Source organism: Megalops cyprinoides, chromosome 13 (assembly GCF_013368585.1).
Source record: "Megalops cyprinoides isolate fMegCyp1 chromosome 13, fMegCyp1.pri, whole genome shotgun sequence".
NCBI classification, from domain to species: Eukaryota; Metazoa; Chordata; class Actinopteri; order Elopiformes; family Megalopidae; genus Megalops; species Megalops cyprinoides.
The window spans coordinates 27843028-27861574 of record NC_050595.1 but is presented as its reverse complement, the minus strand read 5'-3'; positions in this window follow the sequence as shown (position 1 = coordinate 27861574).

Sequence of the window (18547 nt, the reverse complement as noted above, 5' to 3'; positions counted from 1 at the left end):
CATTCTTCAGTGCAACCTGTGTGTGTGTGTGTGTGTGTGTGTGTGTGAAAGTCTGAAGAGTAGGCATACCAATAATGTAATATTACACCTCACTCAAAAGATGTGTGATGAAGGACAGTGTATTTACTCAGTAGGTGAACTATAATTCTGGACTGTGAAAGAGGGAAGGTAGATATATATACAGAACTAGTTGTCTTTGGTAAAAAAAAATAAATAAAAGTGCAAGAATAAAAATAGCATCATTTCTGCAGCAGGTGTATGCTGTGTGCCGTATGCTTGGTTGCCCTCATCAAAATGCTACACTTCATAGATTATACAGCAGGGATGGGCTGTTTCAGGGCTCAGGGGATGCAAGATCTACTAGCTGTCTCTTTCCTCATCTCTTAATTGTTAAATTGCCACTGTTTGGATCCGCAGTCAGCCTGGATGGTGTATCTGGTATAAACCAGTTGCTGACTGAAGGGTAACACTAAAGCTTGCAGGACTCTGGCCCGTGTGGGCAGGAAACATCAATCCCTGATATACCGTTTGTATGAGGAGGTCCAGTATTGATTTACAGTGAATGGCAGCTTTATTTATCTACAGGAATAAAAGAGTGAGGTAATTACATACCACTTATGGGAAAGGGGATACACTGTCCTCTACAGTTGCTCATGACATCATGCGATCTGATTTATGGTGTGTGCTCTGGATGGACTTTTAGACAAGATTAAAAAATCTGATGCCCTTGCGGTTTCATCAGCTGATCACCTCAAAGTCATCTTTCCATGGCCGCAATTAAGAGGAGGAGGATTAAAACGAGCCTACATGGTCTGATTAATCTGAATCGTGACTGATATTCACTGCTAGAGCATGCTGCGTATAAAGTCACTGTTTCTCAAAGTTTCTGCACTGCGTTCCGGCTACTATTCTCTGCTTTTGATTGATATGTAGGTAAGGTGAGCCTTGCTTTGTTCTGACTCTGGCTTCATCGATTCGCCAGTGAATTGGTTCGTTCATCTCTCATCTTCTTTTCAGCCCTTAAAGCGTGATCCTGTTTTAACTTTGCTGTGCTCCTCACATCTTTGGCCTGTTAAAGGGCCGCAGAGGGGAGTCTGCGTCCCTCCATAAAGCGGTGCAAATCAGTTGGCATTTAGACCTCTCATCCCCTAAACCCCCTGAGTCAAATATTTGGTGAGATTTCATTTTTCAGAACGGTACAGTTGATGAGCGGAGGGTTCCAGCATTGCAGAAGCAGGAGGGACCGGGGTGGGGCGTGGGTTGTTGGAATCCAATGGTGGCGGTCGACTCTCAGAGGGGGGCGCAGGGGTGAGGCCAGCCGGGCGCGAGGGCCACCGATCTGCACATTGGATTGTTGCATCAAGTAGCTGGTTATCTGGCTGAAGGAGTGTGGCGGAGTGTCAGCACAGGGTGAGCATTCTAATGTTGACCGCCAGAGGACGGAGAGAGAGGGGCACTTAAGTGTGCGCGCACACACACACACACACACACACAAGCAATCACAAATATTTTGTTGCAGAGAGAATGGCTGGTGCAGGGCAGGGCACAGTCAAACACTCAGCTGCCTGGGTTTCACATAGGTGTTTTCATTAATGGTCTCTTAACATTTTGAAAGGCCCATTGTCTGTTCATTGTCCTCATCACCATAGTCCCAATTCTCCTACTTGCAGTACAACAGCACAACAGTACAACTGAATCTTCCTGCAGTGCGGGAAGCCATTATATGAGAAGCTGTTGTGCTTTTTGTGTGCAGTTGCAAAGAGCACTGTACAGGACCACCTGAGCAATTCTTTTCAGAATAAACTGGTAACAACGCAGGGGAAATTATTTATGGAATTATTCTCTTTGATACCCAATATGTCAATCGATATGGCTGTGGGTTGCAAACCTGGAATGCAGGTTTGTGTAAGTTTCCTAAAGGCAATAAAATTAATGTTTGTTTCTTATTGTTGTGACTTCTTACAGTCTAAAAAGTAACTAGGTGAAAGTTACAGCTACAGTCCTCTTCAGTTTATTATATTTAAATTATTTTTCATTGATCTGCACAGTGATATCCGCATTCCTGTTGAATGATAAGGGCAACCCACGACAGAAGTAATTATAGTTATGTTTGTTCTTTGTACTTACATAGTACTTACGGCTGAGGGGCTAGGCATCTGTGATGTCACACAAAGACAGCCCATTACAAGGAAAAATTCTTAACAGTCTGATGAAAGCAAGACACACCGTGAAAGGCCTGCAATCTGTGTGGATGGGATTACAGTCGCTGTTCAGCTGCTGAGGTTTTCTCCCTGCAGGAGGAGTCGTTCAGGCAGTTTACACAGCCATAAACCGCCTCTATGTTCTGCTTCACCCAACTGAGTCAGCTGTTTGGCTTTTTTAATTCATCCTCCATACCTGGCTTCCTGTGTACTCCCACAGGAATGCCTTTCAAATGCCATATGCTGCAGTTGCAGGAAAGCCTCCGAATCAAATGGCAAGGACAGCATTGTCTCAAGGCTAAAATAGCCTAATTAAAGTAAAAGGGTGTTAAGAGTGCTTCCACCTGACACCGCAGAGGCTGATAGAGTGAGAGGGAGGGGGCTTTTCCCCCCATTAGATTTCAACTTATACTGAGTGCATTTTCAGCACCTGCTGTTGTGTGCAGGTGTGGTCCAGCCATATCCAAAAACAACTTCCTTCCCAGCCCATTGTTCCAGTACCGGTCGTAAAGGAAGAGCACCGGCGTCTGACTATAAAAAGGCCGCTAGATGAGTGGGACTGGGCGCGCCGAACTACGCTTGTGCGCTATCTGTTGACGTACACCTTGGCCAGAGGAGTGCGTAGCTCTGCGGGGCCGTGGAGCTGCTCTTTCCCAGCGATTCCCAGCCTGCCCATTGCCTCCGCAAGTCACATATCTGAAACAGAGGGCCAGTGGAGAGATTTGCATGCCACTACTCTGACCGAATTGGTATAATTATACCTGCACGTGCGTCTCCTGGGAGTCACCCTCTGTCCCGCTGCGTGTGCGCACATACAGGGCAGCTGGAAGCAGGTGCACGGTTGGCGGTACATGTTCGGAAAATGCAAACGCAAGAACCCACTCATTCACACTGAAGCGTTAGCGCGTCTGCATGTCTGCAGTCACCTTCGGTTCGTCGTTACTCACATTCCCATAGCGGGGACAAGCCCGAACGGCACGAAACCTGTAGCGCACCAAGAGCGAGCGCCAGGGGCAGCCACTCATGATTCACCCACCCTGTCAGGTGCAGAGAAAGGTCCTCGGGGTTCACGTGTTTCCATATTAGAAATGTCGATGTGATCCATTTTTTTCCCAGCATACCTTTGCCCCTCTTTCCCGGTGCGTCGTCTGTCTCTCCCGGATTGCTGTGCACAGTGAGATCTGATTTAAAAGCAGGTGAGATAAAATAAGGTGGGTTTCAGAGTGAGGGCGGAAAAGTGGAGTGGCAGGACTGCATCCCCCACTGGGCCAGAGGGTAATGTTCCGCCCACCTGCCGAGGGGGGTGAAGGGACAGCAGGTGGAGGAAAGCTGAGTTCTGTGGGGGGTCACGCTCTAAAAAATTCCCCTCCAACTCCAGGTTACGCACCATACCCTCATATGTCACAGACGGAAGATACAGACAGAGCTCACTTTTGGTTCACAGCCCTTAGGGTGCCCCCGAGCAGTACCACCTCTTTCAAGTGACCGCATAAACTCAAGGTTCATTGGATTGGCTTCCTCTGAGAACCCTGCAAAAATCGACACTTGACATCACCTGCGGTTTTGGTAATGATTTGTTTGCAGGGAAAATATGCTCTCACCCACGCCTCACCCGCTGCTCTCATTTACTTGGATCTCTGCAGATTTGTTAGCTGCTGATTATTCAGATTTATGGATACTTATTTATTTTCTGAAGATGGGGAGCTGTTCCAGTGTCCTTCCTCTCTCCCTGATGTCCCCGGGTCCCTCTCCTGGAATGTGATGCTGGCGGGCTCCCTGTCCCGAGGTTCCAGGAGGGCTTTGTACGGGGGGGCGCTGACTTACAGGCTCTGTCGGTTTGCTTACCACAGTCCCCCGCGCGGGCTGGTGATTACAGTCCAAACTCGGGGAAATCGAGTCACCGCCAATCTCACTCAAACCCACCCCCCCTCCCCGTCTCCTGTCTCCTGTTCCTTTTCCCATTCTCTGGCCATTATTTGTGTTTCGGCAAAGGGACCCCTCTCTGTATCCATTAAGTTTGACGTTCCATTCTGGTTTTTAATCACCTCCTTCAATTTGAGCCGGCTGGAGCGGGCTGAGAGATATGGGGGTATTGGGGTCACGACACACATCCACTGTCCTGGAATACCATTGGCTCTCACACACACACACACACAGACACTCACAAACAAACAACCACAGTCCCATGCCTAATCTGTACAAACAGACATCAGGCCGGATCCAAAAAAAGCTTGGAACGTGTGGCAGTGTGTATGCGCCTGCCGCACATTGATGCATGGGTCCGCTAAACTGCAATGAGCATCATGAAAGGCGCTGACGTTCAGAGGGCAATATGAATGCCCCTCTGTTGGATATGTCTTTTAGGAGTGACAGGTGAGTCAAACACACGTTTGCAGTTATATTTCAGTCACCACTCCCCTAACCTTCCCCAACCACCACCGCTGCACCCCCAGAGAGCACTGTGTGCTCGGTCATTCCCCTGTCAAGTGAGATCTGTCTTTGGCCCCCAGCCCTCCCCTCTCCCTTACTGGAGGGGATGTCTTTGCCTGTCCTTGGAAGACAGCAGGGTGGGGGGTGCAGGGGGATGGGAGAGAAGGTTGCTGTTTGTTTTTTTTTTTTGCTTCAGGGATAGGCATTTATATTCTTCTCTCGCCTGTGACAGAGAAGGGATTGGGGGTTGGGGGGTGGGGGGAGTCACGGCAGGGCTAAAGAGGGGCTCAGAGGTGCCCAAATCAAAGACTAAACATTCTAAACACTCCCTAATTCTATCCCTCTCTCTCTCTCTTTCTCTCTCTCTGCCTCCCTCCTTCTTTTGCTCTCTCTCTCTCTCTCACACGCACATGCACACACATAGATTTTTAGCATATGTAATCAGAGAAGGGGTGCTCAGCCCTGTTCTGTACACTATGGATGGAAACAACTGATCTGGTTGGTGTGTGATTACAGATGGATGAAATGGAACATCAGACGAATTGAATTTTTAATGCCTTCAGAGAAAAAAGGCAGGATCAGATAGGCCGCAACGACAACAAGGCTGCACATTTGAATGGTCGTTTAAATTCTACAGTTGGCCTCTATGGTATCGCGCAACGTTCCTGGTGTAGATAATTCTATCTCTCAAGATATAAAGCTGCTATCCACACACATACACGCACACATACACACACATGGTCACTCAAGTCGGTCCTAGCCATGAGACAATTAGCATTCTCAATGTGCAATATAGATATCAATTACTAATGAACTGGGTGTCACACTGGAGTTGTTGACAGCATGTAAACAATCCCATGGCAAGGATACCGATATCGATCACAGGAAAGAGCACAGCAAACGAGCTCTAAGTGGCACGGAAATGGCAGTCTGTCACAGATATAGTGTCATTATCACATCACTTAAACCCAGAATGACTTCCTCCGTCACTGCGGAACAGAACGAGGGCCGGCTGCATCAGGTATGCTGATTACGCAGCCAGAAGTGCAAACGGTCAGCGCTGCGGTGCTGAGTGAATGAGAGGGAGGCTCAGATTCCTGAGGGGGGGAGGGCGGGGGCGGGGGGGGGAGGGCGGGGTGGCTGCAGCCGTTCCCCACTGAAGCTCTGACAGCCCAGGTGCACCGAGGTCAGCTGAGAGACAAGGGAGTCGGCCGCCGTGACCCAGTCAGAGCTTTGCTGCAAGTTTGCCAGCGGTGCTGTCTGGGGAAGAAGGGGGAGGATTATGGTGTGCATGTATGCATGTATGCATGTATGCATTGTGTGTGTGTGTGTGTGTGTGTGTGTGTGTGTGTGTGTGTTTGTATGTCTTATTGTATGTATGTGTGTGTGTGTATGTGTGTATGCATGTGTCCCTGTGTGTGTCAGAGAGAGACAGGGGCAGTTCAGGGGAAGTTCTCAGCCTCAGCACTCCCCGGCCTGACAGGTGCCGTGGAGTGTGAACCGACCCCAGCGCAGGACCGACCTGCTGCCGCGCCGACTCAGAGGGTCGTGACCCCTCTCCCTGGTGCTGTCAGTGCGTCCAGCCCGGTGCAGGCAGAAGAGAGGGAGCACACGGCCATGCAGAGTCTGTCAGTGCGCAGGCAGGGGATGCGAATTTGAGGAACTGCGTAACTGCATAATTGCATGACTGTATAATTGCCCATTCTGTAGTCAATGCAAAAAGCCCTTTTATCTGATGAATGTGCACATGCAAAACACTGCCTGTGTATAATCTTCTACAGTAATTCCTTTTTTCCTGGTATGGCAATAGTACTTATGTTTGATTTATCCCTTTGGTTCCTTCAGTTCAATTAAATATATTGTGAGGGCATTGTGCCCCTGGGGCTCTTTTTTTTACCACTGAGTGCTAATCATGACAGGATGTGAGGAATGGACAGTGAATACTCTCTTATGTTAGCTCTGAGAGCAGGTGAAGTCCAGTACTCATCGTGCTGGAGTTACAATCAGCGCATCAGAATTTCATTGTACAGTGTGAGAGGTGCAATGCTGGCACAACATGCTTTCCCACAACAGGCAGATCACTGTGTCCTCCCGTCCAATTACCTTAGGCCACCCAGGGCACATGTGCGCACACCCACTGACCTGCACACTGAACCACACACACGCACACACATACACATACATTAGAACCCTCTGTCTGTTGTCTCTTTTCCTCTCCCCATCTCCTCATTTTAGCCACTCTCTCTTGCACACTCCTCAGGTTTTAAATAGTGAAGGTGCAGACAACGGTGCTCCTGGGAGATGAAGGGAAACAGCCACATGGATGCATGTCCGGAGGAAGGGGGAGAGTGTCTGTGTGTGTGCCTGTCTGTCTCAATAAATCAGTATGATTTTGTACATTTCCTTATGTGTTCTCAGACTGCCAGCGTTCGCAGGCACCATCAAGATTGTAAAACGCCAATCCCTTAAAATGAACTAATTCTCCTGGCATAAGCTGAGATCCATGATAGCTTTTACAGTACAGGAGTCTCCATGCATTGAATACAGCACTATAATCTGCGCTATTTTAGCCTGATAAAACCGTGGCCTGACTATTAGCAGAGAAGCTGTAATCCGTCAGCCTCAGGGAGGAGAAAGGGGGGCATCCACTCAATTAGGAGCCCCCTTTTGTCTGAACGGCAGCTTGACGTGCAGCCCTGGATTTGACAACTATAATTTATAATCAGCAATTTAACATGGTTTTGTGTCATTAATGTCAATTTGAATAGACCTCAGTGGGTTCATTTCTGGCACAATCGGTGACGTCTTTGTCACTCATTGTGCCATCCCATGTGACACTCCGCTCATCTAAGAAATTGGCTGGGAAGCAAATCTGACACTCAAGGAATATTCACTCCTCGTAGTACACTCTCCAAGGAAATGGTTGCTCTCGCCTTGATGGATGTGACATTAGCAGCAGGCCCTCGGACTCATGGCTACTTTTTCTGCCTGCTGTTCAGATGGGGATTTGAGGCCGGGGCGAAAGCCCAGCGCCAGGGTAATGCAATGGGGAATTGTCAGGGAAGCAGAAGTTTAACGTACACAAGGACTTGCTTTGTAAAGTGCAACGAGGTCTCTGAAAAGGCGCTATGTGGGAAAGACTGGCCATGGGGCTTGCGTCAAAGGGAAGCACAGCGTGTAGGTGCACGAGTGCCCGTCTTTGTGTGTGTGTGAGAGGAGAGAGATGGGAGACAGAGGAAGAGAGATGCAGAGATGGAGACATTCATCTTATATATAAAAATTTTGTTTAAAATTTTGTAAGGAAAAAAAAACAAGTAAGAATCTACAGATAAAAACCTGGAAAAATCAAGCACAGATACAAACCTAAAAATATGATGGAGAGTATGTCCCCTGGTCTGGTCAGGATCTCTCCCACTGATTCTCAGCTCTCATATTGGGAAAAAAAAACAAAATGAAAACAAAGCCAAATTCATTTTAAAAAACGCCCGCATCATCCCCAATTCTCACAATATCATGAGAAAATTACAACCTCAGTGACAGAAGAGCAGCCCCGCTGGCTGCCTGGAGAACCTGGCCAATCTGTCAGATGCCCAGGGACACCGTGGCCCGCGCTGCACCTCGCGGAACACAGTGTGCTCTTCCCTTTAGCGTTAAATCATACGCTATAACACAAGAAAGTGTCATTTTTATTTTTTTCAACACTTACACAATATCTTGACTTTGCCATCTGCAGACGCTGACATGAAATGTTGGCCCGAGACCCAATGATAAAGCAATGCATTAAATTCACAGCTTAGCCCAGTGTGAGGTGAACTGGCATCTGTGGAGCACATCTTATTATTTATTTTAGATCCATTGTTAAGGTTAGTGGTCATGATATTTATTTCATTACTAAATGGAACATTTGTATGCGTTATGTTTATGCGGTTGTTGAATATTCTGTGTGCTGCCAGTCACTCCCTTTTCTAAGTGAAATAAATGACTGGTGACTGTATGCTGATTACTATTCATACCATGTTCAAGGCCTAACGGGACGTGAGCAGTGAAAATATGCACAGAAATGTGATCCATCTCAATAAGGCGTTTCCGAGTTTGAATGTGAGAGAGCGGGAGAGCTGGAGTTCGTTAAAGACCTGTGCAAATTGCTGAGCGCGTGGCAAAGACTGTGGAGAGGCTCCAGCTCTCCCGGCTGCTTCTCCAATGCACCATGTTCCTGGGCTCATTATTTTCAATAAGGCCCACTGTAGTGTCAGCCTGAGAGGACAGCTAAGGACAGGAAGCCACCGTGTGTAGCTCTTTAATCAATCAATCCATCTACGTGTCAAGGTGTCTGCTTTGCCTCGTCGTAATGTATGAGCGTGCACGGGTGATTCATTAGCCCTTCCCGGCTGGGCCAGGGAGCCCGTTCTTCAATGTCCCCTCAGCTTACAGGTTCAGCACGGAATGACATCTCCGAGAGGAGAGACACACACTGCAATGAATTATGGGATGCTGGAGTTGTGTTTCCTCCAGGACAACTGTTTCCCCTGGCCTTTTTAATCCATGTCACAGTATATTGTTTCTTATAGCTACCCAGCCTTTACCCAAGGGAGAACCAGGGGGACTGATTCAAGCTGGCACTAGTTCGAATTTGCACCTGGCTATTTTTCTCAAAGATTCCAGGTCATATTTTCACAATGGGAGGTTAAACCTGGCTAAATGCACTTATAAAGTCAGTTCAATGATTTTATTGATATTAATTAATATAAAAACAATATTAATTAATTGGGATATGTATCATTAGAAATAAATTACAATTATATGCATACTTAACTCAGCTTATTACCAATTACTTATAAGAAACACACATATCTTTCTTTTTACCGAGCAAAAACGTTTTTTCCTGTGTCAACGCACAGTAGTTTTATATAACCGCTACAGCTGGCTTACCCCCAATCTGTCCTATCTATCACTGGCAGCGAGAGCAGTACTGCTTTGAACCTCTCACTCTCACTCACACTAAGGAGAACGCCACCATTAGAAGTGGCGTTCTCCTTAGATAAACTGATTTAGGCCACAAGGAAACAAATGACGCTCCCTTCGTTAAGTTTCTTTGCATCTCAATGGCGGCGCTGATGAACATCACTCAGCTGCTCTGTATTCACCTCCACTGCACAGAACTCACACAACAAATCATTTAAGTGTTGGCCCATTAGAATAATGGCTTATTTGTGTGCTCCGCTCTCTGCTTGGTGTTGATTTGCAGAATTTGTTGGCACATCACACGGAGAACTTATTCAAGGGAAGGCCTCTAAACTCTCGCCTTGCCTCTGCCCAAGCTTGATGCTTAAAAATGTTGCCCCCCCTTTTTTTTTTCTTTAAGTTTTCTTTTCAAGAGATTCAGCTCTAATTGCCTGCAGAGGGAATCCTTTCACATCAGGTCAAGAGTTTAAGAAAGCAGTTCTGGTTCGCTGCAATCCAGCAGGGGGCTTATTTCATCTCCAAATCCACCACAAATGCTCTTCTTCACCTCAATAGAAAACCAGTCTCTTTTTACAAACAATCCCTTCACCTTTCCAGAGAGGTTGCGCTAAGGTTTACAAGAAAATTACAGGAATGGGGTGCTATTTATTTTCATCTAGGTGCTTGCTTTTGCCATCTAGAGCACGCAGTACTGTGCTGATACTGTGAGAGATGATACAGAGCATGATGCTGTTGACTAGAGAGAAAAACATCCTCACACGATGACTTGGCTAAAGATAGCTGAATTACCTGCAAAAACTAATTTAATCATATAATTTGAGTTGAGTGTGGCTACGAGCTAGCCATACACATATTTTTTTTCATGCTTTGGATTGACGTCAATAAAACAGACAGCAGCCACAGAGGTGACGTGAGACCAATTGGCCATTAGTGAAATAGGTTCTCTCTGCCGCAGTAAAAAGGGCAATCAAAGCTGACATCATGGTGGCTGATGAACAGCTGTTGTGTTTCCAATCACGGATAAACAATGAATCACAGTAATGCCATAATACATCACCCATTTTTCTCCAATGCTGGCCCTGACTGAAGTGATCCATTGAAAGAAAATGCATGCGTACCTGTAGGTTTAGATTTGCCCCGGGTGTGCATTAAATAAGATCTGTCATCTCTCAGGGCTCTGCAGGGGACATAATACATTTTCTGCAGATTGAAAAATGAAACAAATAGGATGTGGATGCTAAGTATATTCATATACCCTACAGTGAGAATACTGTACAAGCTGCCAGGAGAGACAAATGTTCACTTCTGAGAGCAGTGGGGGCATTATGGTTATGGGACTGGACTCTGAGTTGGAGGATTACATGTTCATATGATGAAGTATGACACTGGTATTACCTACGAGTAGGATACCTCAGATGAACTGCTGGAGTAAATATCCAGATTTATAAATGGGCAAAACCTCAAATGTGTGTCATCTAGAATAAGGGGGTCCATCAAGTAAGTAATGTAAATAACAGATACTCAAAGTTCTGTTTCTTTCTATCTTTCTATCTTTCTATCTATCTATCTATCTATCTATCTATCTATCTATCTATCTATCTATCCATCTACCTATTTTTCTAATTGTCTACAGTATCTATTAGTTTTAGAATTAAGTACGTAGTTTCCCCTGAAATTGTGTTTCTCTCAAACTGGATGTCCTGCCATGAGGCCATAGAATAGTCACTGTTTAGTGTCAGGCAGTGTGGGTGTTAAATTGACCGTGGGTGGTGCCACATGTCACCGGTGATGTCCCAGAACATGTGCAATGAGTCTGTCGCTGTGACCGGAAGTGGCGGTTTTCAGGAGTTGACTGAACGCCCCGCAGTCTCCAGAATCCCCTCTGGGAGTCATCCATCATCTTCGCCTCAGTCCTCCTGACCGGTGAGCCTCAGTGGCAGAGCCTCAGGCCGCTGTGCCTGCAACCCTCCGAGGACAGGGCCTGTTTATCATTCACGGGCGGGTAACCGTCGCACACTCTCACTCTCGCTCACAGGTGTCTCGAACCCTTTTCTCTTTCTGTCTCTCTGTTTGCCCCAGAACATTTCATTTCAAGTGAAACACACACTGCAATAATCTCCCAGGATTCAGGTCCATTAAACACTGAAACTCTGTGGCTAATTTGTCTTGAAAGGTGTTAAGAGGTACCCAAGAAGGCTACATTTTGAGGCAATTTTGAGGCAAAGAAATCATTAAGTTAACGGCTCTGTCCACCAGCAAACACGGGCACACAAACTAGTTATAAAATGCAAACTGAATATCCACAGACAGAATTCTCCCACTGTCATATTAAAAAAAAGCATAAACAAATATTAACCTATACTTCTGAAACAGCGAAATTGGTTCAATTCATTACACTTCACTATTGTATTTCTATAATACCAAGAGGCAAATACATAGTGTGTGGCATAGTACAGTATTACACAGTAGATCTGTAATCCATTGTGGAGGATATGTGCCACAGAGACCAAAAGAGAAAACAGTTTTAATGTATTACATCCAACAGTCCCTAAGTATTTATATAACTACCAAGAGCCAGTGGGAGGCTTGCCTTCCTAGGTGTCTTGCAGTGCTATAAATGCATTTTTTTTTCATTATATCAGAGGGGAAATTAAGATTGTACAAGCCCTGTGTGGTAGCCCTTAAATCCTTAAAGTGGTCTTGTGGTCTTGCCACATATAAAAAGTGCAAATAACATTCCTCAAATAAAGGTGAGAAATCGATACATAATTAAAAGACAAACAAGTTATTGATATCAACAGAAGATGCCTGTTATTCAGTGAACCGGGGCATGAAAACACAAGCAAGAAATCGAAAGATAATTAGACCAACATAATCACTCCAACCCACCCTTGTGGTTCTATAAATTCTCCCACATGGATGTAGTTTGGTATACAGAAGGAAAACTCTGCAAAAACGCCTGAAAAGGGGTGCTTTTCCCTCAAAGTGACAGCTAATGATGGAGCACCATGCCTGCTGTCCTCTCGTCAGAGAGTTTGGCCCACACGTCGCTGCTCATTTGATGCCTAACCCACCAGCAGTGCCGCGTTTAGCTGTCAGATCCGTGTTTATCGCCAACATCTGCCTCCGACGGTGTCCTGTCACTTCCGATGCCGGTTAGCAGCATGATGGGGCAGGTCGGGCGGGCCGAGGCTCTCTCCGCACTCTGCGATAAAGCGCACCCGAGCTGCCCATTTCCGCAGAGCGCGGCGGAGTGAAGTGGAATTAGCATTAGTATAAATAGAACGCCGTCTCTGGAGAGAGGCAAAGTAATCATGTCCCCACGTCTGCCTGCTTCCTCTGTCCCCGGCAGACCAACAGCTGGCATAATTGCATGACGACAGCATGAAAGACAGCCAGAAGGACAAAGGGGACTAAACCCCTCCAAAAAAAACATTTTTGTTGAAGAAAAAAAAAAAACCCTTGAGGTGATCCTTTTCAGCCTTCCTTGCCTCACGTTTAAGTCGGCAGTTGGATGAAAACCCGTCTTTTATAACCTCCCTGAGTACCCAAGCAAAGCACGTGCCTCAATGTTTCGAAGAACCAGATGCTTTGAACACTTTGCTGTGAGGTGGCAAAACACCTCAAATACCACGCAGCCCCCCCACTGCCCCTCTTTTCAACCAAATAAGAGGTGCGGTCTACCTGCACAGCGGGGAAACAATGCCCATCTGAAAAAAAAAAAAGAAAAATCCATTAAAACAGACAGAGCGAGACAAAGGGGGAGCCGTTTGGGCCGGCTCAGTGCACCATTCTGGTAGCGCGACCGCTTGGCAGACACCAACATAACCGTTGGCAATTCCGACTTTTATACTTGTGAGTCAGAATAATCAAATCATTAGGCAGGCATGACCAGCATAATGATCACGGTTTAATTACAAGTGCGGAAAGAGAACAGCGGAGAACGCGTGCACCATGCTAATTCATCCACGGGAAGGGTGCGTTTTACTGCGGACTCATGTCGGTGCATTACAGCGCGCATTAATATGGCCGCGCGTGGCAGAGGTTTATGAAGCGCTTGGGTGAGGAAGCAGAACGGAACGGGAGCTGGCTGCGGACTCTCATTCGTCAGCTGCTATTGAGCGTGGCAGGCTGAGCAGAGGGGCGAGGCTGCGGTCAATGCAACCGCGATCCATCACAGTCAAAGGGTACAGTGAGTTACAGCGGGGGAGGTGCAGCAAGGAAGAAAGGGAACCAGGGGGGCCTGAAATACCTGCCAAAAGGCATGATGCCCACATCCAAAACGAACTTTCTGAAAAATGATAAAACCTCTGGATACAGCAGCTTCACATACTGTGATTGATTAGACATTCAGTGCATCAGCCTGTCATTAAAATTACTTTCCAAAGTAAATGTGCAAAGGCGTATTTTAGATATCCATTGATATTACTTACAAAGCAGTTTTACATTTGGCACTGTAGACATACAACATATGTTCAATGTTGTCGAATTCTAACTGAAGAGGAGCCCAATCATCTTGACAGGACTGACTGAACAATGTGTGTGGTCTGTGTATGCTAATCTGATTGAAAAAGGTCTGATGGATTTGACCTCCTAGCTCTTAAAACATGCCCTGTAGCCCCTGGGGTCACAGAAGTCAGACAGAGTAACCTGCATCAAACCAATCTAGGGTCTGGTTTGCTGATCTATACCAGAAACAGGCTTACATTGGTATAGCTATGTGTTTACTGCTAATCAGGGCTTCTAAAGACAATGATCTGGTGTGTGGCAGCACATGGCTCAGTAGTCATCAGGTCATATTTGTGTGACCTGATTTGAACACCTCACTCTGACTCCCTACCTAATCTTTGATGTTAAGAATGGCAGGCCCTTTCAGCTATAAATATCAAGAGCACCATGTTAGACACAAGACTTTCATGTCAAGAAATATTTATTACTCTGGGTTTTGTGGACCATACATTTTGGCCGTGTTTCCATACTCCCAGTGTAACCATCCCAGATCAGTGCACAAGCTGACAGATAAAAGTGAGGTTCTTTTATGACTTTCATGGAACTAGGTGACACAGTTGGAGGGGGTCATTAGGTCGTATATATCATATTCCATGTCATGGTGGCAACAAAGTACAAAACTCCAGCATAACAACATCAGCGGGGAAATAAAATAAAATAAGGTTGGGAAAGTGAGGAAAGAGCTTTGGAGAGATAAGAGATGCACCTCATGAATAATTGACTTGACGTGTTGCAAACTTTGATATGCTGTCAAGATCGAAAAGAAGGAAAGGTGAAAGAGGACCTTAAGGGATGAAATCCACACACGAAACATATTCAAGCTCTGAGAGGGGAAGAGGGGCCACGCATCACCTCAGGGGGAGTTTTTAACCTGAGCAAGAACATCGGAACAAACGAGTTTTTTATTTATTTTGCGGGATTTTATAATCCAAGCCCCGTTTGAATGTATATTTATAGAGCTTGAAAACACCACCCCCACCCCAATCGCACAAATAAGTGGGCCATCCCAGCAGGTAGTCCGTCTGTGTTACTGAGGACTGACGCGCTGGAATACGACTTCAAAAAGCAAGTATCCGAATATGCTTAAACGGCTGAAAACCCATGAGGCCTGATATTGAGGCACACGCACAAATGCGCCTAAAAGAAAAGAAATTGTCCATCTTAGGGAAGTGGCTGTTACTAGGTCCTCTGTCGTCTTCTCTACTTTGGTGCTGCTCCTCAGAAATAAAGTATGAAAATGATTTATTGTAAGTGTGGTGTTTAAAAATAGCTGCGCTCGCTGATAGATGAACGTTAAGATGAATGTACCATTGGTAGAAGCAGACTGATGGCAGCACAGACAAACTAACTGTAGACAGCTCCCGTTACATGGTCTTGAACAATCAAATTAAGAGGCCGCGTCCAAGTCTTTGGCACTGAGATCCCGAGAGATCATACCTGTTGTTGACCCCACACTGTGTGACCCTTTCTTAGTGTTATACTTTTCTCTCTCTCTCTCTCTCTCTCTCTCTCTCACACACACACACACACACACACACACACACACACACACACACACACGCACAATCACAGTCAGCTTCAAAGAGGTTAAACCTCCAGCACGTGGGTCTTCCTTTGTCCTTTGCAGATGAGACTTCTCTGTGCACTGGAAAAGTTATTTCAGGTTGGAATTCACATGCAGCTGTGCCCATGGCAGGGGAGCCTACATCTAAATCATCTAAATGGCTATCCATCCCGCTCTCCCTCTTTGGGTCAGGGCAGCATTAATATTGCATTTCATTTAATCTCCGGGAGCTTTAATCAAAGGCTGCAGGTGTCTGAGACGATGGAGTTGTACGAACTGCAAGAACCACCTGCCCTTAGCTGACGAGCCTTGTGTAACCTCTTCACACACACACACACACGCTCACGCACACACACACAAACTCACACTCACACTCACAAACATACATTCTGCCACATACACACACATACGGACATGAACACACACACACACAAACACATATACTCACACTCACACATTCTCTCTCTCCCTCTCTCTCTCACACACACACTCACGCACCTCCAGTGCTTGATTGATAGAAGAAGGAAGCAAGCGAAACCGTGCAATCAAATGGCACAAACTGTGAAACGGATCGCTCTCCAGGCTGAGGCAAAACAAAAGGCGAGACGCTGACCTGGAGATTTGCCGCAGTATTGACATATCGCCAGAAGATACAGGAGGAAGGAGGGGACACTTCAATCCTGGTGATTTGCTATGCAACCTTTGCATTTTGCACTTTCTTCTGCAGAAAGTCTTTTTTTGGACACTTTTCGCCTTCCCATGGCTTGATTGATGGGCCAGTCTTGGAGAGGGCAGATCCATATATAGGGTATATATTTCAGATGGTGTGCAGGCTGTGGATGCTGGCCTGCGTTCAGTGACTGATGTGCTGGGTGAACTGGGTGATGTCAGTGGCTGAGTGAGTGTCTGGGAGCACAGCTGCCGAGGGGGCTTTTCAGCACATTTAAAGAATATCTGTGTCCTGCAGTCACCCACAGTATTAGATTACTGGAAAATAGCACGCCCCTTGCCTCAAATAAATCAAACTTTTGGACACTGGACTATCAGTTACCGTAAATGTTGGGTTTGACTTTAATTGAATTATCGCTAAAGTAACTGGTAACACATATCTTTCCCTTGCCGTCACTACTTTAACTCTTTTTTAGTTCATGAAGTAACCAAACATTTTAAAATGTACCTATTCAAATCCTACGAAGGGTAGTGGCGGGTGCACATTTAGAGTCTAAATCCAAAAGACTTTATTAAGAGGGGCAGAAGCACATTCAGGTTATAAATCTAAAAGAGTTTGTAAAATGTTGTTTATAGCTTTTATAAAGTATGTTTTTTGGAAGACATTATTTTTCACTACTAGGGGGCTGGTAGGCCCTTAAAGGAGATCTCCTGTCAAACATTAAAACCCGATATGTTTTATGATATGTACCTGGTACTTACATGCATGATTGAGCATTCTGGACTGTGTCCTGTAAGCCTAGAACCCAACCCTCCTCCTCCAGTGGATGACACAAGCCTGCCTTTGTCTGGGAAACTTTCCTTTTAAAACAGGTCTACAAGTGCAACAGCGCCTACCAATAATACCCAGATTTATGAATAATGCAGTTTCAGTCATCTTCAGATGCATTTCTCATCTCGAGCTATAAAATTGGACTGGAATCGATCATTCTTTTGAGTAAATTTGTTGGAAAATAGACAACGTGGATGGAAAGATAATGTAGATGGAAACAATATACAACATTTTCCCTAAGGTGGGGAGACATCAATGACATTTACAGCTACATGGTGTATATACCAGACAAAAGTCAGACATACAGACAGACCGCCTCTTTTTGGGGACAACCAGGGATCTGTATCCAATCTAAAATGGATTACAGTGGAGTACAATGTTCAGATGGATTTAAAATTCTGAGACAGTGCTTCCTTCCTGAAGCTAGACCTGGAATCCTGCCTGTGTTAACTCAAATAAATTATCAAGGTAACAAAATGTGCCATCAAAGACAGGCAGCCTTTCAGGCAAAATACACTTCCTCTGTGCAGTTTATGAGTTCACTTTTCTATGGCATTTGTTTATCAGTGAAAAGCGTGTAACCGCTTATCACTACAGTCCTTCTGTTGCAGCCATCACTGTACTGATCCACCAAAGTGGATTCAATAATAAAAAAAAAAACATGTAAAAAAAAAAATTAGCCCCTTGCGCACCCTGTGTCAGACAGTTATAAACATGCCTGGTAGAGTTTTCTCATCAGCCCGGTTCTTTCCAAGCCAAGCAGAACCCAGCCCTCATCATCACCGAGCGAGCCTGCAGATTGAACGATTGAATTTGAGACTGCAAGTGTCAGAGGTGTTAGCTAGCAAGGCAGATTTGATGGAAAGCATTGACACGAAACAATGCTGGAGAAAAAAAAAAAAACGCACTGCTGGGAGGAGTTAAAATGGTTGCTATGACAGCAAATTGATTATTGGGTAAGAATCTTTGTTGCGTAGTTTTCCTGCTTGAAGCATATGCAGGGTCAGATATAGTTTTGGTATGGTGAATACTTATGAGTGATCATTGTGATGATGCTGACTGATCATTGACCGAGGCTTATACAGAAAAAAAGTGGAAAAAATCACTTGAGGATTAACATTCACAAAGTATCATTTAAACATTCAGGACTGATCAATTGTAACCAATCAGTGCTCTTCACTGTGATGAGCAGAGACTTGATTTGCATAGATCAGTCAGTCATTGATGAAGCAATCGCCTGAAATGAATGTTCTGTGACTTGCCTTAGTCTTTATGACACGCCTTTCCCTACCCCATATCTCATACTCTTTATTGATCTATGAAACCATGAAAACCCATTGACAATCCCACTAGACTGTAGGCTAATGTATCCAACTCATT